General features: G+C 37.5%; 1 protein-coding gene across 8 annotated transcripts in view; it reads left to right on the forward strand.

Annotated features, from left to right (window-relative positions):
• The window catches only part of TENM3 (teneurin transmembrane protein 3), a 605,325-nt gene that overhangs the window by 31,732 nt on the left and 555,016 nt on the right, over positions 1–18,577 (forward strand). The window contains exon 2 of one of the 8 annotated variants that reach the window (XM_060001336.1): positions 13,087–13,377. The exons of the other annotated variants lie outside the window; for them this stretch is intronic. The gene's annotated coding sequence lies outside the window, so the exon portion shown is untranslated. The remainder of the gene's footprint in view (positions 1–13,086; positions 13,378–18,577) is intronic. 8 annotated transcript variants of the gene reach the window in all.

Here is an 18,577-nt window from a genome sequence, read left to right on the forward strand (position 1 = left end):
CACCAGCAGATTAAGTCACTGAGACACAATCATAGCTTAATTCTTAATTCTTTTTAATGAGCGGTTAGGACGATCCAAAATCGAGCCAGATGAAGTCGTCCCAAACACTTTCGTTTTCTCAATCTGAAAAATATCTTACAAATTCTTCTGCCCACCTGTACCTGGACTTGCCAGTTAGCATCCCACTCAGAGCCCCTCAGAGCATCGTGTCTCCAGGCCCCGTTCCATCTGTGGTCCTTTGGATTCGTCAAGTGGATGGTCCTAAATCACCCAATTTGGGGGAAATTCCTGCGATGACGCCACCCTGAAAATTCCCAAATGAGGTGATTACAGAACTATCTAGAGTCAAGATGGAAATAAAGAATTGTCTTTCATTTAAACTATCAGATGTTTGGCATACATGTTTTCTTTTGTTCTGCTCTCAAAAACTACTGAAACGAATCCAGTGAGCTTGCCAATTCAAGGCTGTGCTTAGATTTGTACTTGGTGATCCTGGCAGCAAAGCGATGTTCCCTTTAACTTGAGTTTGAAACATCTTAAAAAATATTGATTAATTATGATTGCTATGAAATCATTTTATTCTGCATTATCGTGTTTATAAAATTACATTGGTAATGAAGCAAAGGGGGCAAAATGTTAATAAGTAGCCAATTTGGGTAAAGGTGTGTAGGAATTTTTTGTTCTGCTTTTGCGACTTTTCTGTAACTTTGAAATGATGTTAAAATTTTAAAGTTATATAAATTGCATTGACAAAAAAAAAACTTGTTGAAAGTTTTGAGGTTCAGATGAGCCCACAATTAAACTACTCAAGGGAAGTCTTAGGATTTAATCTAGGGGCAAAAGTTTCTTTACACTATTTTATACATTTTGACATAAAATTTTTGCTCTGATAAGAGTTAGCTCCTGTTAAAACACTCCGTGTTTCACGGATGCAGAATGTTTGTATCTTCCTAGTAGATTCTAAGCACCCCAAGGGCAGGAATGGTATTTTGTAATTCTGTTACATCCTACAAAATAGAGCACCGTATTTAATCCCTATCCCTAGTCAAAAGGTAGATGATCGAATCGCACATCCACAACTTAAACTACTGTGCCTTTAATAGCCCCAGATTTCTCCAAGATTTGTGGCGGCTGAGAACATTCAGATACCTAGATTGACAACTTTTGTTCTTTTAGATAGATGGCATCAATTTCTACTGCCTCACCAAAAAATTATGTAGGCCATGGATAGAACTTCCCTTATAAATTTTACAACCAGCTCCAGAGAGGCCAGGGAAAGCTCATTACCTTCCCAGCACTGTTGATCTTTTCTGTGGCTTTTGTCATGATTCAAACAATGTGACAGAAGCCATCCCCCAAAGAAGAGTTTCATAGAATTCAAAAACTATGAACCTACAAATATACATACTAAAATCCGTGTCTTGCATATTCAGGAATTCTCTTTCTTTAGGCCTTAGGATTTCTCATAATATGGGTGTTTCCCTTCTAAACTGAATCACTCATTTTGTTAGCTATGGAATATTTTAGTTAAATGGTTTTAAAAATTAACAAGTTGAACTCATTACTTAATTATTTCTTAGAGAAAAAACTAAAACAACTTCATGGTCATTTTCCCATAGTATCTGTGAGTTTTAACATTATGATTCTATATTTTACCCTGGGGCCTATTAGGCATTCTCAAATTTTTTCTAGTTAATTTCTTTATATCACCTTCTTAAACAGGTGGTGTGGTTATTGTACTTCATCTATACATACCTGTAAATGTTCGATTCCAAATATTTAAAAGCAGAGGTCAGCATTGGAATGAAGGAAACCAGAGTATATATTGTAGAGCGAGAAGTGAAATCATTTGTTTTCACCCAAGCCCTTTCCACGATTTTAATTCTTAACTATTCATTGATTGAGGAACAGTTTGGTGTCTTCAAGGTGAGAATTTTTTTATTAAATAACCAAAATAAAGTTTTTAAATTGCTGAGCAAAAACATATGTAAATCTTGTATTTAAGTTAGATTTAATTCTGAAACGCTTTTAAGGACTCCTTTTACTTATTCTCTTGGTGGTCTTTCAAAAGCCAGGTGTCTGGGATGGTCTCCAGGCTTGTGTAAGAGCACCACAGGCTTTGGACTAATACACGAGCTGCTTTTTATTTAGCGACGCCTATTTACATAATGCCTGTTCATTTAGACTCACTTGGAATGTGTGGCCGGGATGAACCCAAACCAGAGTGGGTCAGCAGTGCCTGATGTTGTTTTTTCATTGAATTCGTTTTAAAATAGTCCTCTCTTCCACAGCTGGAATGAAAAACAAAAACAAAACTACTGTCGAGGCATTTCTTAATTCAACTTCTGTATCCCGATTTCAGAATAAACACTGGATACTTTATAACAATATATAATAGAACAGGAAATTTAAAAAATCTGTGTCTATTTTTAAACATCTCAGCACTATCAAACGTTATAATTTACGTAACAGTACAACAAAGCATCTATATTGCAAACCTCAAAGTCATCTCTGCTCTGACACCATCACTTCCTTTGCACAGAATACATTTACTTAATCCTTTGATTCAGCTTTCAAGTTCAAAAAGCCTCTTGGTGTGTGCACGTGGCTGTGTGAAATATGAAGATTTTTCTTCATATGAAGATCATTGTCTTCTAAATATTGTTTATTTTTTAAATACAGCAAAAGTCAAGTTTAATATTATGGGATGAGATGCTTCTTTAATTTTAGACTTTGCATGAGTTTTGAATATGTTTGTAGCTTAGTAAAAACAGCCGTAACCTTTGTCATTTTGTTCAGACCTCACATTCAAACCCACTTTTGTGTTCTTCCTCCAGAAGGTTATATGGAATCAGCTTTGTATTATGGGCAGGAATCCACTTCACTAAATTGTAGCTTGTTTTAAGTATTTACTTAAGTATTTGGGGGACTGAAGTCCTTAATGGTTGCAGTTGCATGCACACTAGAAATTTGAATAAAACCTGCTTTCAGAGTAAAAAAAAGAAGGGTTTTCTTCTTAAAGTAATGTGAACTTTGAATTAGGAAAATGCTGCTTTGAGAAGTTTATTTTCATTCGTAACATTTTAATGCTTGTTTTTCCTTGGCTTTTACCAAGTGACTTGAACTTGAAAATGTTGATATTTAGTTACATATTTATGGAGGATGATAACCTCACCCGTGTGTTTGCATTACTTGCTTCTGTGTTTTTCCCCAAGAGCAGAGTTAATGTGATGTTTATCTGCTGTTACACTTCAGCTATCTTTTTGAAATCCTACTTTAACATCTTTCTATAGCATGTATTTATGCAGTGATTAGATCTCATCTTCCTTTATAGCATCTCTAGATGCTATATAGTAAAGAGAGCATTTTTTTATACTTCTTTAAGTTGGGTAAGTTTCAGAAAGTCATTCTGTGTGAAGAAGCATCTCAGCCTTTCTTATTTCAATATTATTCAGTATGCATGTAACATGTAAATTATTGTTGTGGTACTTCTGGATAATAGTCATTTATTTCTTGTTAACAGTATTCTTATTAGAAACCACATTTGTTAAATAACACTTAATTTAGCTTTCTTTTATTTTAATAATATCTCATTGCTCTTCACAAATCACATCCATTTATTAATTTTTATTTTATTTCGTTTATTACATTATTATTTTTATTTCTGGCTATCATCTGGCCTCAGAAGACTTCTTGATGAAATCTTGACATTTCTGGCGGAGATGAGTTCATTTTTTCTTATCTGTATGGCTATAGGAATGAACCAGCTGGGACATTAAAGCCAATCAAAACCCAGTAACCAAGTAAAGCAACAAGACAATTAAGATTTTGAAAGAAAGAAACAAGTTGCTCTGGAATTGCAATCAAGTCGTCTGTATACATAAACTAATCAGGACTGTTTCATTTCTTCCTTTACTATTCCCCTTGCACCTCGGACCTAACAATAGGAAAGAGTAGAAAACCAAAGCCGTGCTGTGGCTCAGTAACACCCTTAAAAGGCATTTGACTGTGACTGGATGTGAATAAGAATGTTCCCCCAAATCTTCTGCTGAAAGATGGGGCCTCCTGAGGGAGTCTTTAATTGTTTTCCTCTTTTTTCTCTGCGGGAGCCACCGAGCTCAGCTTAACAAAACCAGTTTTAGTGAGGAATCGAAACCAAACCTCTCATGTGGTCAGTATTTGACCCCCTTTTTATAAAGTTAATCAAACCTGTTAAGAAGAATGTACAGTAGCAGAATGTTACATTCTGGGAGGAAATTCCAGAGTATAAAATTCTAGCAATTTGACCCTGTGGTAGGTATTTACTTAAAGGAAAAAAAAAAGTGAACTGATTTTTTTCAGCAGAGCCAATTGGTCGATTCAGTTAAAAAGGTTACTTCATTTATGTGTAGATCAGCCTTGTAAATTCAAGGCAACTGTTTGCAAGATGTGTCTCAGATTGCGTCCGATTATTTATATTCAGCATTGCTTGACTTTCGTATCCCATTCGGCAAGTGTAAAAAGATAGTGTAATGCATAATCAGTCACCAGTAATATTTCATTACAAATGAATCAGGTGTAAATGTCCCGTTATGATTTTGGCTGAGGTCTTGCTTGTTTGTTTAATTTGGTTGTAAAAAAAATTTTTTAAAGGGTTTAATAGGTAGTACGTCCTTTGGCTTTAAAATATAAATCAATGGTCACATGTCTGTATGATCACATGTAAACTGTTATCTGACTGATACAAGGAAATCCTAATTTAAATTTGTAAAATTCAGTTTCTCCTTTTGAGGAATCATTGCTGATGAAAAATACTGCACTATCCAATTGGATAGTTGTACCCTCCTAGGTCAGTGATGAAAAAGGGTAGGAAAATTTTAGACTTGGTTCTAATAAAGGTCAGGTTTTTTAGATATGATATCATTTGAAGGGCAAACCCTTCCTTCAAGGATCGCTTCTGTTATTGTGTGATGCCTAAGTGATCCCAATAGAATTCCATTCCTATTTTGCATGAGTGAACTACTCCCTATTAAAATGCTAATAGCTCCTGGTCACTTATATCTCATATCTCCTGGTCACTTACTTCGAAGCTTGAACTTTTACATATCAAATTTTGTCCTGTATGAAGGAGAGAATAAGTTCAGGGTGATGAAGTACAGACAACGTGAAGACAGATTTCTTGGTGTTGGTGTAGAAATTCCAGGAGGTAGGAGAAGGGTACTAAATAGTAAAATGGAAGGTCCCTAGATTGCCCTAGTAGAAAACTGTGTTACGGGAAGCCCTTGAAATGGGTCAGGGAGAGGCACAGTGCGTTTCTACACTGGCAGGATTACATGTATCTCTTGGTGATCTAGTTCTTCCAAATGGCAATGGTATGAACTTGCCTATTAAAGCAGTGCTGTCCAGCAGCCTGACTGTGACCCTAGACCCCCTGGGTTCTAAGCTCAGCTCCACTGTTGATTAGCGTGTGTTCTCAGGCAGGTAACTTCTATGAGCCTCAGTCCCCTTCTCGGTAAAATGCCTCCCTGCTAGGATTGTTGGGAGGATGAGGTGGTACGACCGTATGTGTGTGAAGAGAACCCACCCCAAGTGGTTTGTTATTTTAAATCGCTGATTTTTTTAAAGTACCCACATGTTGCAAACACACAAGCAATATAACTGAAACCCAACATACCACTAAATCTATTATGATTAGCTAAGGAAGACCCAGGGCAAATCACTTCTCCCCCTTGCATACATGTTCCTTTTTCATTAAATTATTCTAATTAGGAAAAAAAATAACGGAAATCAAGTAAGTGTGATTCAGAATGGAATAACTTAAAATCACAGTCATATACTGTGATTCATTATGCTGAAATGTTAGATTTCAGGGTATCTTAATGGACAAACTAGCTCTTTGGTTTCAGCCATCTGGGGGTTTCAAACCAGAGGTTACTGCTTTTAGTAAACTTCGTTTGAATTTGTAGCAGTTTTCTTACTCCCATGCAGACCAGGATTCACTGCAAAAGTAGTCTCTATCTTCATTTCTCTATCTTCATTTTTACTAGTTATAATCTATCTAGATATTTTCTTTCCTGATTGTTCATCTGCTCAAGTATCATTATTTACATTTTGAGGGGTTACATGACTAGCTTAAGATAAAAAAAGAAACCAGTGGCCCAGTCAGATTTCTAAACTGGACATGTTTAACTGAAACCCTACTAGAAGCAATTTACCTTCTGATGTAGGACTTCCTGTTTTCTCCAAAATGTTTTCACTTCAAGAGACTAACAAAGAAATAATAGTAATCGCTATAGGAAATGCCAAAATACTGTGCAATTTGAATTAAATAGTTGGATGGTTAATTTTTGTAGTATTTGGAAAAGTGGGATCAAATGATTAAAACATGATTTATAGGACTGAATATTCCAATTAAAAGGAATATCCATCAATTTGATGAGAATATTAGATGAGACTTGAACAGTTAACATATCAACAACTGAAAAGGTATGGAGTTGCAGAAAATTAAGGGTGAAATTAGGTTTTCAAAGATGAGAACTGCATTTTAGAAGTTTCTGGGAAATATTGAAAGCTACCTTAATCACCACAAAACTCACCTAGAGGATGTTGCATTGTTTTTAACCAATTATTTAAAGGAGTCAGTGCTTTCATGCTCAAAAAGGATTGAGATAGAGGTCTTCACCCTTATTTCTTGCTTGTGGAAAGGGCCTCGATTGTAATTCATTAATATGCAGTTACAGAACCAAGGACTATTTTGGTAGACATAATTTCTACTCCCGTGAACTCAGGGAAGACTCTAAGAATAATAAGGAACGGACCGGGGAAGGATAATTTCCTTCCTTCTTTTCTAGCTATTTCAGCTGAAGTTTAACGTACTGAGAGACCAGATAACATATGTCCATTTTTTTATCAGCATTTTCATTTTTACCATGTCCTGAACCATGTGCATATTTACAGAACTGTCCTGAGTAGAAGCATGCCAAGATTGTAGGAGTTATTTCTGAAAAGGCAGCAAACCTTATCTGGATCATATTATATTAGTGCAACGTGCATTTATTTTACATGTTTGTTTTCTATTTTTTCTCATTCAAGTGTCCTAATGTACTTGATCTTTAGTGGAGAATAAAAAACAAACATGTGAAGTTTCTTCCAGTATCTAATTTAGTAATGTTGAAAATATGTTCCATGTTAAAACTAAAAATGTAGTTTACTACATTTATATAAAACCCAATCTTGATATAGAACGTGGTAGTTCTATTTTATTATTCCAAAGGAAATGTTTTATGTATTTTGTAAAATGCTGACCAGCAGTTTGATTCCTCAACTTCAAAGAGTCCAATATTATAAGAAATGGTTTGAAATTACAGCAAGAATGCTTTAGGTTAGACAAGCAGAATATTTTTGGACAAACAAAGATTTTTAAACAGCCTATACTAGAAGGTTATTACGTTCATTCCCAATAGATCGCTAGGTTTCTAAGACTGAAATTTCTGGGATAGAGGTTAATCACATCCTTTGATTGAGTATGCAGATCACTCTACTGGGCATCTGGGGGGTTACATGGGATGTTTCTTTCCTTAAGGAATTTACATTTTGATGTAGAGGCAAGATAAAATCATACGAAAGCACTCCAAGTCTCTAAAAATGACCATTGTACCAAAAGGCATAGGCACTTAATAAAATATATTTGATGATGCTGAAAATATAATTACAACTATAAAGGGACGCCTGATTGAGTATTTTTTAGAAAAGGAGTGAATTTCTTATGGCTTGGATGCAAATTTTTAGTTTCTGAAAGAATTAAATGTGTGTTTAAAACTTCAACAAACCTTTTCAAAATAAACAGAGCCAGCCTATTTCTGTAATTTTGTCATCTATAACTCAGTATTCTCGGTCTTATTTTGGGGGAAATATAGACTGAACACCTGTCTAATCCTCACAAAGAAGAAACGATACGGTCTTGTGAATGGAAAGATGGGTCCCTTCTTTCTTGATTTAAAATTATTTTGTTACAGTCACGTGAAAACCACCTATTTTATACAGATTTTTGGAAGTTGGACAGAAGCTGTCCAAGGAAGCTTCTCAACATGGCTTGGGTGTCATTAGCTCCATCAGTTCTGAAATCATTTCACTGACTTTTTTTTTTTTTTTAATGTCCATGCCTCTCTCTCGCTTTGTCACAGCTTACCCTTCCCCCTCCCCATATCCTCAAGTCCGTTCTCTAGTAGGTCTGTGTCTTTATTCCTGTCTTACCCCTAGGTTCTTCATGACATTTTTTTTTCCTTAAATTCCATATATATGTGTTAGCATACGGTATTTGTCTTTCTCTTTCTGACTTACTTTGTGTGACAGACTCTAGGTCCATCCACCTCATTACAAATAGCTCAGTTCCGTTTCTTTTTATGGCCGAGTAATATTCCATTGTGTATATGTGCCACATCTTCTTTATCCAGTCATTGACTCCTATTATATCAATTTAGTCACCCAAGCAATCTAACCTGTTTGCTCATTTCCATTAACTTTAGTGCCATCACTGGCTTCTGATCAACTGTTGAGCAAAGTTCTATGTGGACGGCACCATAACATAAACAGAGAGTTCTTTTCAAACACTGATCACTGTCTGAACAGAAACTGTTTTACGTATCCTTTACAATGATCTGTTATTTAGACTATATTGGAAACCTGATCAAAGCCAGTGTGAGCCACACTGAATCTTTGGCTTTTCTGAATTTGAGGTTACCATTGGAGTGAAGAACTCAAAAAGGAAGAAAGAAAACTTGCATTCTTACCTAGACAACAAAGACCTTGTTTAGCCATTGCTATGTTGTTATTCTTTTCTGGGTAGTCTCACCAGAAGGAGAGCTCGTCAGTTATAATTCCATCGGTACTCTCTCTAACAGCCCTTCAAGCCTTCTGTTCGTCAGAGCAGCGCAGAGCAGCACAGAGCGCTGTAGGCCTTTGGACCCAGCCCTCAGAGCAGGAAGCTGAAACAAAATGATGCCCGTTGACTTTAAGGCAATTTCCTTCCCTCTGTGGAAATTTCTCCTTCTCGTATTGAATCGATTCACCGAGTGAAACTTGACCTCTTGTTATGGTGCATATACACTTTGCAAAGTGCTCAAGTGATTCAAAATGAAACACCAGTTGTATATAGAAAACACAGAGACCGGACTGTAGTGTGTCCAGCTCCTTTTGAAAACGCGCACGCCTTTAAAATCTGCTTTTCTATTAAGAGAGCTACGTTCACCACACATTAGACTTTCTCTGCTCATTGTAAGGTAATTAAAGTAATGGATTCTAGCCTGAACTACCATTGTAAGCACATAGTTAAGCTTCCTTTTTATATAGAAGCTGGAAAGGGAAAATGGTGCAGTTAATTAAAAGAAAAACCTCTCTTTGTTAAGTGGTATGTTTGACCTGAAGTACTATGATGATCAGTTTCCTACCTGTGCGTGCACACCCAGGCTTACGTGTGTGTGTGTGTGTGTGTGTGTGTGTGTGTGTCCATGGGAAATGAAACACTCATACTAATTTTTTGTCAGTATCTCTTAAAAGGTAGAGAAAGTTAGTAGATTTATGAGTGTAAGAGATAATATTTGAATGAAATCAGTATAGAATCACTTCTGAAGTATATAATTGTTTAAATTATTCCTTTTACAAAATTTGCCTGTTTCAAACATAATTTCTAATATTTATTGATCCATGCCATTGAATCTATACTGAAGGAAAATGAGCTTATATTTTTAATAACAGACGCTCCCTTGTTTGTTTTTAACAACAGATTCCTTACTTCACTGGAACTTGTTACTTTTATTACATATCCTTAACTGGGGAGTCAGGCTAAGCCACATCTACATGCACAGAATGAACAGATCTCAAAAAGGCCAATTTTCTGACTCCTTGATTGGGACTGATAACTGCATTTGTCTTAACTGAGTTGCCAGTTCGTGGCAGTGACATGTTTTTTTTTAAAAAAAAGTCTGTTTGTATGAGCTCAAATAGCTTGGGTAAGAAATATACTAATGTATCTCATAAATATTATATGTATTTGTATATAACTCTACCCTGTTGAATAATGTGCGTTAGGCGTCTCATTTCTCCAGATTTCCTAATATTCAGGCAGTTGCTGTGAGGCTGGAAGTAGGAGGTATTGGCAGAGATACCACTGCTTCTTCAGATCTTTAATAAATGTAATTAGTTGAGTTTTATGCCTTGCCTTTTTTTTTAATAGTGAAGCAATTGCAGTGTAAAAAAGAGCAGTTGTTTGACTATATTATTTAATTAAAGAGACTTTCCTCCCTTATTCTTTAAAAGGAAAAGCAGTTATTCAAAGCATAAAAAGAAAAAAAAAGATGAAAAATAATGGTCTGTAAAGTTTGCAAAGTGCATAAGGAAACCTCGTTAACACTGGATGTTTAAAGTATAAACAAAATCTAAAGTAAACACGAGAAAAACAGAAGAAGAGAACTCTGTTGAAGAAAAACAATACGCTAAATTCATTCTAGTTCTTTTTTAAAAACACTTTAACACATAATGATAAACAAAAGCAAAACTATTATCAGAACTCAGGTAGTAAGTTGATTAATAGCACATGATTCCCTGTAGGACCAAGTTTGTGAAGCTCGGACTGCCTTTTAAAGGTTATATTTCTCTGTTTATGTGCACTGTCCATCTTTGAGTAGCAGAAGATTTAAATTTTTTACAGGCAAGTAATTATTTGTCAACTCTCCTTACATGAAGAATAACACCTAAATGGGAAAGTACCCTTTTTCGAAATATTTTGATCTTTCCTACCCCTGTTTTTGGAAGAGCAGAGCTCAGAAATGGGCTTGCTCATTTCATGAAGGCATTGCTCTGATAGCAGGAGCCATAAAAGAAAAGAATTCTTTGGTTGAACAGAAATTAATTAGGAAAAAATGGGGAAGAAAAGGAAAGCTCTAAAGTCAGTAGCATAAGGAAAATAAAAAAACATTCAAACAGCTGTAATATGAGAGAACACACGAACACATTTTTTAATATAATTATATGAAAAAGACATTTTTATATTCCCCTCTTCTGGCATAAAAAGAGTTTTTTGTCAAGCGGTAACAATTTATTCCTTATGGAAGCTGCTGTATTATTGTCTGATGGCCATTTTAGATCCATAAAACGAAATGGATTAAAGAAAATTAAACAGTATTTTTAAGTGTCTACAGCTTGTGACATGTTAACAACAATCTATGTGAAACAGCACCAGAAATGAAGCTGGTGTTTCCAAGACTTTTTTGTACGTAATACAGTCCTTAGATGTTTAACTCTGAAAGTTTTTTTCGAAATACAACTGTGAGAGTCTCAATAATTTAGAGGAGGTAAAACGAGATACAACCCAATGTAAGTCCATGTTATACATATGTTACACGATGCATACTGTAGGTGTACAGATATTTTTTCATTCTGCCTCACATTATTTGTTACAGGTATTTTAAAACTTACATAAATAAAATGAGTACCTTTTGAGACTCAGTAAAATTGCGTTCTAACTGAGTTTGTCACTGAATATGTGATCTTAGCTAAGCCAGTCAAACTCACCGGGCCTCAGTTTCCCTATCTGTAGATGAGAAGACTGGACGCCTCTTTTAAAATCTCAGGTTGTCTCATGATTCTTATTAGTACTCAGATCATCTTCTGACATTACGTTCAACACCCGGAAATGGCTCAGTATCGCTCAGGACCCTGGATGCCCTAATAAAAGCTGTGCATGTTCCCAGAGGTGTGTAACGTACTGTCAGTGGGTCTCACTTCTGTGTTGCCAAGAATGGCAACAAGGAGGTACATATTTTGAATTGGGTTGAGTATGCCTTGGTGAGCTGCTGTGCTTTTGCATGTAATTAACTGAGTGAAGAAAAACAAAACTGACAAGAAATGAAAGATAAGGCTTGACAGGATCAAATGGTCAGGGTGTCAAAACTCTAAGTAGTTGCAAAGAGGGAAGCCTGATTCCTCTAATAACTAGAGCTCCTTGGAGCGAGGCCAGCAGCCTTCTCCGAAGCACCCTGACCTGCTGAGTGCTCTAGATGTACAATGAATGTTTGCTGATTGACTCACGTCCACTTTGCTCGTCACACATCTCTATGTCCCGTCAGTGGGAAACTTCAACTGAATTGCTTATCATTCAGCATCTTTAAAAAAACTGTATACTATAGTTGAGCAAGGATGATGTTAAATATTTATACAGTAAAGCCTATTTCAGTGAGAGCTGTAAGACTGGGAGTAAATAAAAGTAAGTGGAGAATTTTTCAGTATTAAAAAAAGCAAAATGTTAATCCAGTTCTGTTATGGAGTTTTACATGAACTAAAAGTTATGGTGAGGTATCAGTGTTGTTCCTCTTGTGTTTCACGTGATAGAGTGTAACAGGTGACTTTGGTGTCTGATTCTGGTGGCTCTGTCTCTCCTTGTGCTGGAAGAGGATATAACTTCAGCTCAGTGAGACTTTTCTGGATTAAGTGGGCATGATTGATCAAATGACACCAGGTCATCCATGCTTTGCACTTTTGTCTCATACAAAAAAAAATTCTCTGATGCATAGACTTGATAATGAGTGGGAGATTTTAACTCTAAATAGTACACCCGTGTTACAGCACAACTAGACACACTAAGGTGTATATATTTTTTAATAACGTAATTATATTAGATCTATATCACTTTATTTTATTTATTTATTTATGGCTGCGTTGGGTCTTCGTTGCTACGCGTGGGCTTTCTCTGGTTGCGGCGAGCAGAGGTTACTCTTCGTTGCGGTGCACGGGCTTCTCATTGCGGTGGCTTCTCTTGTTGGGAGCATGGGCTCTAGAGCACAGGCTCAGTAGTTGCGGCACATAGGCTCAGTAGTTGTGGCTTGCGGGCTCTAGAGCACAGGCTCAGTAGTTGTGGCATGTGGGCTCAGTAGTTGTGGCTTGCGGGCTCTAGAGCGCAGGCTCAGTAGCTGTGGCTCACAGGCTTAGTTGCTCTGCAGCACGTGGGATCTTCCTGGACCAGGGATTGAACCCGTGTCCCCTGCATTGGCGGGTGGATTCTTAACGACTGCACCACCAGGGAAGCCGAAATGTCCAAATGTGTATATTTTTTAGATGTATGTATACAAGAAAGTCCAAAGTTGGAGAAAAGACCCTTGAGGAAACCAGAGCTGGAGAATGCGCGGCGTGTCACCTGGAGATGAGAAGACTGATTCTGTGGGTGGCACAAAGTCTCAGGCCCGTCCCAGGCTCGCTGCTGAGGACCTCCTGGGGGTACGCCTGGGACAGACGGTTTCAGCTCAGCCCACACGTCTCAGAAGCTGGTTCATTTGGTGTCTGGAATATTTCCAAAAGGGTGTGGACTGCAGTTTGTGCAGAAGCATCCTTAGTCATGCCTGCAAATCGGTAAGCGCATGCATGCGTGCGTGTGTGTGTGTCTGTGTTTGTGCCCGCCTGCCCGAGTGTCCTTACATAGCTTACACATACGCTGGCCCATAAAGGGGACCTTACTTATGGAGGCTAAAGTCCCCTCTATCCAGAATTATCTCCCCTGCTTAGAGGCACATTTACGGGCGGGGATGGCAGGCGTCTGCATCTTTGTGAGTACAATTTGCGGGGTTTTACCCGTAGAATTCTTCTTCTTTTAAAAAAGGACTTTAATTATTCTTAGAACTGTTTTCTGGTTTCCCTTTTAAAAAATCTAAAATGACTAAAACTAAAAACTATGAATGACTAATGAGCTGGGAAGATGAACAGGTGTTATATTTTGAGGTCTGTATCACATTTTCTTCTCTATAAATACATTGTTGTATGCATATACATTTCTTCGTAAAAAATTGCGTGTAGTTGCAAATTTAAAGAAAAAGAATCCTATTATTTCCTTAGTTGTGTCCTTAATTCTTTTCCCCCTAAACATGAATTCTAGACCCCTAGAATGGGCTCAACAAATACTTCCTAAATTAATTTGCTCTGACAGTACAGACATTCTTAAGTATTTCTGGTGTGCCTCTGACTATATCAGTAATTCAGATAACTACAGAAAACAGTGGGAAAAATCACACAAATATTTGCACAAACATTCAGTGTCCTTTATGTGCGCCTGTGCTCTGAAAGCTTGCTTGAGCAACTGGACACACGTAAAATTTCTGGCCCCTCGTTCAGTGGGGTTATAATTGGACATCCTCTAAGCACCTCATCTCACATGGTTTATCCTAGCACTGTGCTGTACCAAGGTTCACAGGGCACCTGAAGTCAGTAATCCACTTATGGCTGTGTATGACTCTACTCTGATGACAATGCAGAGACCGGGGGGCGTTTGAGAACTGAATTTACCTGCAGGTGTCAAGTGTACATGTCAGGTTTGTTTCTATTAATCAGTTCTAACTTATTGGTTTTTCTCATGCGCCATGTCTTACTAACTGAAATTTTTCACTGAAAAAAATTATCAGCGACATAAGCCTGGTATAATGCCAACTTTGCCTCCACAGATAATAGGTTGAAAACAGGGGTCGGGGGGGATATATTGGAGGCTTCCAAATTTTCATATGATATTGAAGAAAAGATTTCCTTTCATGTTGCTTAAACTTCAGAATCCAACTTTATTTCATTTGCCTGACATTGGCATAGATCCAAAAGGTAACATACAATCGTTTACCCATTTATTAAGCACCTGGGCTGTGCTGAGCCCTTTCCTGCTGCACCATGTTAAGCCTGTGTTGTAAACGTCACGTTAATTTTTATTCAGAACAGTGGCAGAAGGATTTTAGAAAGAAATGTGTGGTCTTAAATTATTTTATGAAAATTTTCATTTTGTGATGAGAGTATTATTGAACTTGAGTTATAAAGAAGCCTTCAGCTTTGCTAAAATTTCATTTGTATAATAAGAGCTTGAAATTCTTGGCCTTCATCTGCATAAAAACGGAGTCCAAATTCTTCAGGGTAGCGTTCAAAGCCCTCTTTAATATGAATCCATCCTTATCTCTTGTCTGCTACCCACTCAGCCCTTGAGGTTCTCTGAGTTCTCCTTGATCCCTGGAGACTGTATGCTTCCCGCTCCTTCCCTTCTCCCAAGCTCGAATGGGAGAGCTTGCTTAGAACGCTTAGAATGTCCCTTTCTGCCATTTCCACTCAAGTGCGTGCCTCTGATTAGGCGACGGTCTCAAAGACGGCCTCCCTTGTAACGTCATGACAGATCACCCCCCTGGAAGTTCTCCTTTCCCAGCACACGTTGTATCTCAGTTGCTCAACTTAGTGCAGTTGGTTTTATCTAGAATTATTGCAAGAACTGTTTGTTTATCCTTTCAGGATGGTTAGGTCCTAGATATTAGGAACAGTGCCTACTAGCTTACCTTTACATCCTACATGCATCACCATTTCAGTTGAAATTAATGTGGATTTCCGGCCTCCTGGGTGGAAGTTTGCCCTGCATACTCTTCCTGCATGCCAGGGACCCTGGGGTCCATCAAGATCTAAAGATATTTTGTATCGGGATTTCATTTCAGTCTTGCCACTGGAATAATTGTGTTGTCTTCAAACAGATTAGAGCTGCATTTTAGATTGGTAACTATATCTAATCTACTTTTGCATCCCTGACTGGTTACAGTCTGCATTTTCTGATTATACGAGCCAAGAAATTATTATGGTCTTTATTACATAATTATTTTAGAGAAAGGTTTAGCAAACAGGCCCACAGATCAAATCGGGCCCACCACCTGTTTTGTGTGGCCTGTGTGATTTTTACCTTTTTAAGTAGATGACAAGAAATGATAAGAAGAATAGTTTATGACATGGGACGGTTATATGAAATGTCATGTCCTTAGCGGCCCTCAGGAATCTTACTGGAAATCAGCCACCTGGATTTGTTTACGTCTTGCCCATGGCCGCTTTGTGCCGTGATGGCAGAGTTGGACAGTTGTGCCTAGCAGTGTGACCCACACAGCCTAATTCCTATCTGGCTCTTTACATAAAATGCTTTTCGACCCTATTTGAGAGTATCTGAAATGTATTTGATTAGATGGTCAACTCTTTGAAGACAAGGGCCATCTTTGCGTCTCCTGCCGCCCTTCAAACGCATGTCTCTTTGGCCCTTTAAATATCTGTTCATTGTTTAGTTTGTTGCTAGTTGCCGGAGGTCAGGTTAGAGCATCATGAAACAGCAGACAGGGCGGTTTACTTCAGTAAGATGTGTGCCTCTCGTTACTGACGGGCAGGCAGTGAAAGTCAGCAGAGACTCGAGTAATTTTTGGCCGGCAACGTGTTGATTAGTATTTGGCTACTCCGGCCCGTTTCCTGACATGTCGTTCTTTCATGTTTTACAGAGAGCACGAATTCTCCCTTTGCAATGTAGTTTCCATTTATTCCCAAGGGTGTTTCTGCATTCGTTTTTGATTAATGGAATGTTTTCTCCTTTCCCAAGATAAGTGGGGAGAAGTTCAACCTATCTAAATTGCATCTGGTGTGTGGATAAGGACTGAACAACTCCTTTGTGAGCTAAGCACAGTTAAGTCCACGGATTTAGGTTACAAAAATAAGTAAATAAACAAAAAGGCACTGGGTCTTTTTTCGCTATGCCAGCCACCGAGCTTTCCTAAACTTTTCTCGGTCGCTGGAAAAATAAAGAGCGGAGGAGAATTCTTGTGGAGTCGTGTCCTGTTTAGGCGTATGTATTGAACCAGGAGTTACTCACCTAATCCTGCACCATCATTATCATGTTTTGTTTGCTTGCTGAAATTCAGCAATAGGGTTTCCGATACTTCTTTCATCCTGACATTAAGGTAAGCCTCGTTCGTCCCCATGGGTGTGTTATTCAGCCTTAAATATACCGTCATGGGTTTGGAATTTAAGGACCCTAGGAGAAGTCTCTTTTAGAGAAGTGTGTTTCATTGATAAACAAGGTTCTGAAAAATGAATGGGGAGAATATGTCAAGAGTATAAAAAAAAAAGGAAGTGTGTAACATTCATTGAAGTGTTTGTTAAATAATGTATTCAGTCTGACTGTGTTTCCCAGCCTCTCCTTGGCCCATTATATGTTCTAGTAAATTAAAGCTTGGAAACCTTTGTCAGAGTTATAATACTCCAACTGACATCTAATTCCCCCAGACAATAGGTACAAGTCTGCCAGCCTCTCTAATTCTTTCTTGTCTTTACATTTATTGATTCTTTTGTAGACCTGTTTCATTCAATCTATTACAAACAGCACTGGTTAAAAGTGTGAAGTTTACCACATTTGACCGGAGGCATCTTAAAAAACAGTAGTGTCCCAACATACATTCCATACATCCCAGGGGTGTAGCTCTTAATCTCAGCAACATTTTCATCTATAATGACTACATTAGGTTTGAAGTACCAGTTTGGTTAAAAAGATTGACGTGTTTATTTTTTGGCTAACCTATTTGGATGCGTGTGGATTGGATTCCTCTACTGAGTGTGACCCTGTATTACAAATATTTTCGTAGTTGAACAGAAACCCTTTTTATTTTGAAGTCACCATTTCATCAGAGATTTGAAATCCCCTTATAATTATGCAAGGATTCTCACTCACCTCGATATTATAAATAGATCTATATTTCGGAATGCTTTTTAGAGTTTAGTATTATTGAGGTTGTCATTGAAACGTTTATAAGTACCGCATCAAATAGCTTCCACAACTTGATGTCTCATGTTAAGCTTTTATGGAATTAACATAATACGCTTTTCATTGTATGCCGTTTCTCAGGATTATGCCTTTTCTACACATCTGACGTTGTAAAACATACTGTGTAAATAATTGATAATGAACAAACAAATTCTACTTTTGCCCTGGTGTACTTCACCAGTTTCAAGGCTTTGAAATTCTGTAAATAATTTACGGCACTTATTAGCGCAGGCAAATCAACTGGTATCCTTGATCCAAGCTGCTTTCTGTGCCTGTTGTTTCTGAGCAGAATTGTTAAGTGATCCTTCTGATTGGTACCGAAACTGAACGCCCCTGAAAATCACTGTGGCACGCCAGCTGATGTATACTGATGCATGTAGCGTCGCCAAGCCATGGTTATTCACACCAATGAAATTTATAGAGTTACCGGACTATATTCTGAAACAAGGACTTGGTATATCTTTTGAGAGAGAGAAGTGTCTTTTCGCCGCGCTTTTTGTTTACCTATGACTCCTTCCACGGTGCATGTTAAGCAGAGGGTTTTCACTCAATATGCATTCCTTGGCAAAGATACAAGCATGCTGAAAACCATGAACTGAAATATCAAAAGACAGATTATATGATCTTTTTTTAACTCATAAAAGGATAGGCAGCAAGCCAGCTAGCCAGACTAAATAACCCACAGTGGTACAATAGTCCTTCTTGGGTGTGGAAAACGCAAGCATGGGAGAGTGAGAAGTGAAGTCTCAGAAGCTATGAGAGATTTATGACTTAAACATTTCTTCTCTTCGTGGTCTTCGTGTCATTTATAATTACATGAATCTTAACCAGAGGTTCCATTGATTTCATAATGAATTCAGATAAAGATTTCAGCTTCTGAGTGAACTTTAAAGGTTAGACTGTTCTTCATGTTTTTTCTAAAAGTTTTCTGTTGTGATGAAATTTATTTTTTCTTTACCCTGGAAGTATTCA

Source organism: Delphinus delphis, chromosome 21, assembly GCF_949987515.2.
Source record: "Delphinus delphis chromosome 21, mDelDel1.2, whole genome shotgun sequence".
NCBI classification, from domain to species: Eukaryota; Metazoa; Chordata; class Mammalia; order Artiodactyla; family Delphinidae; genus Delphinus; species Delphinus delphis.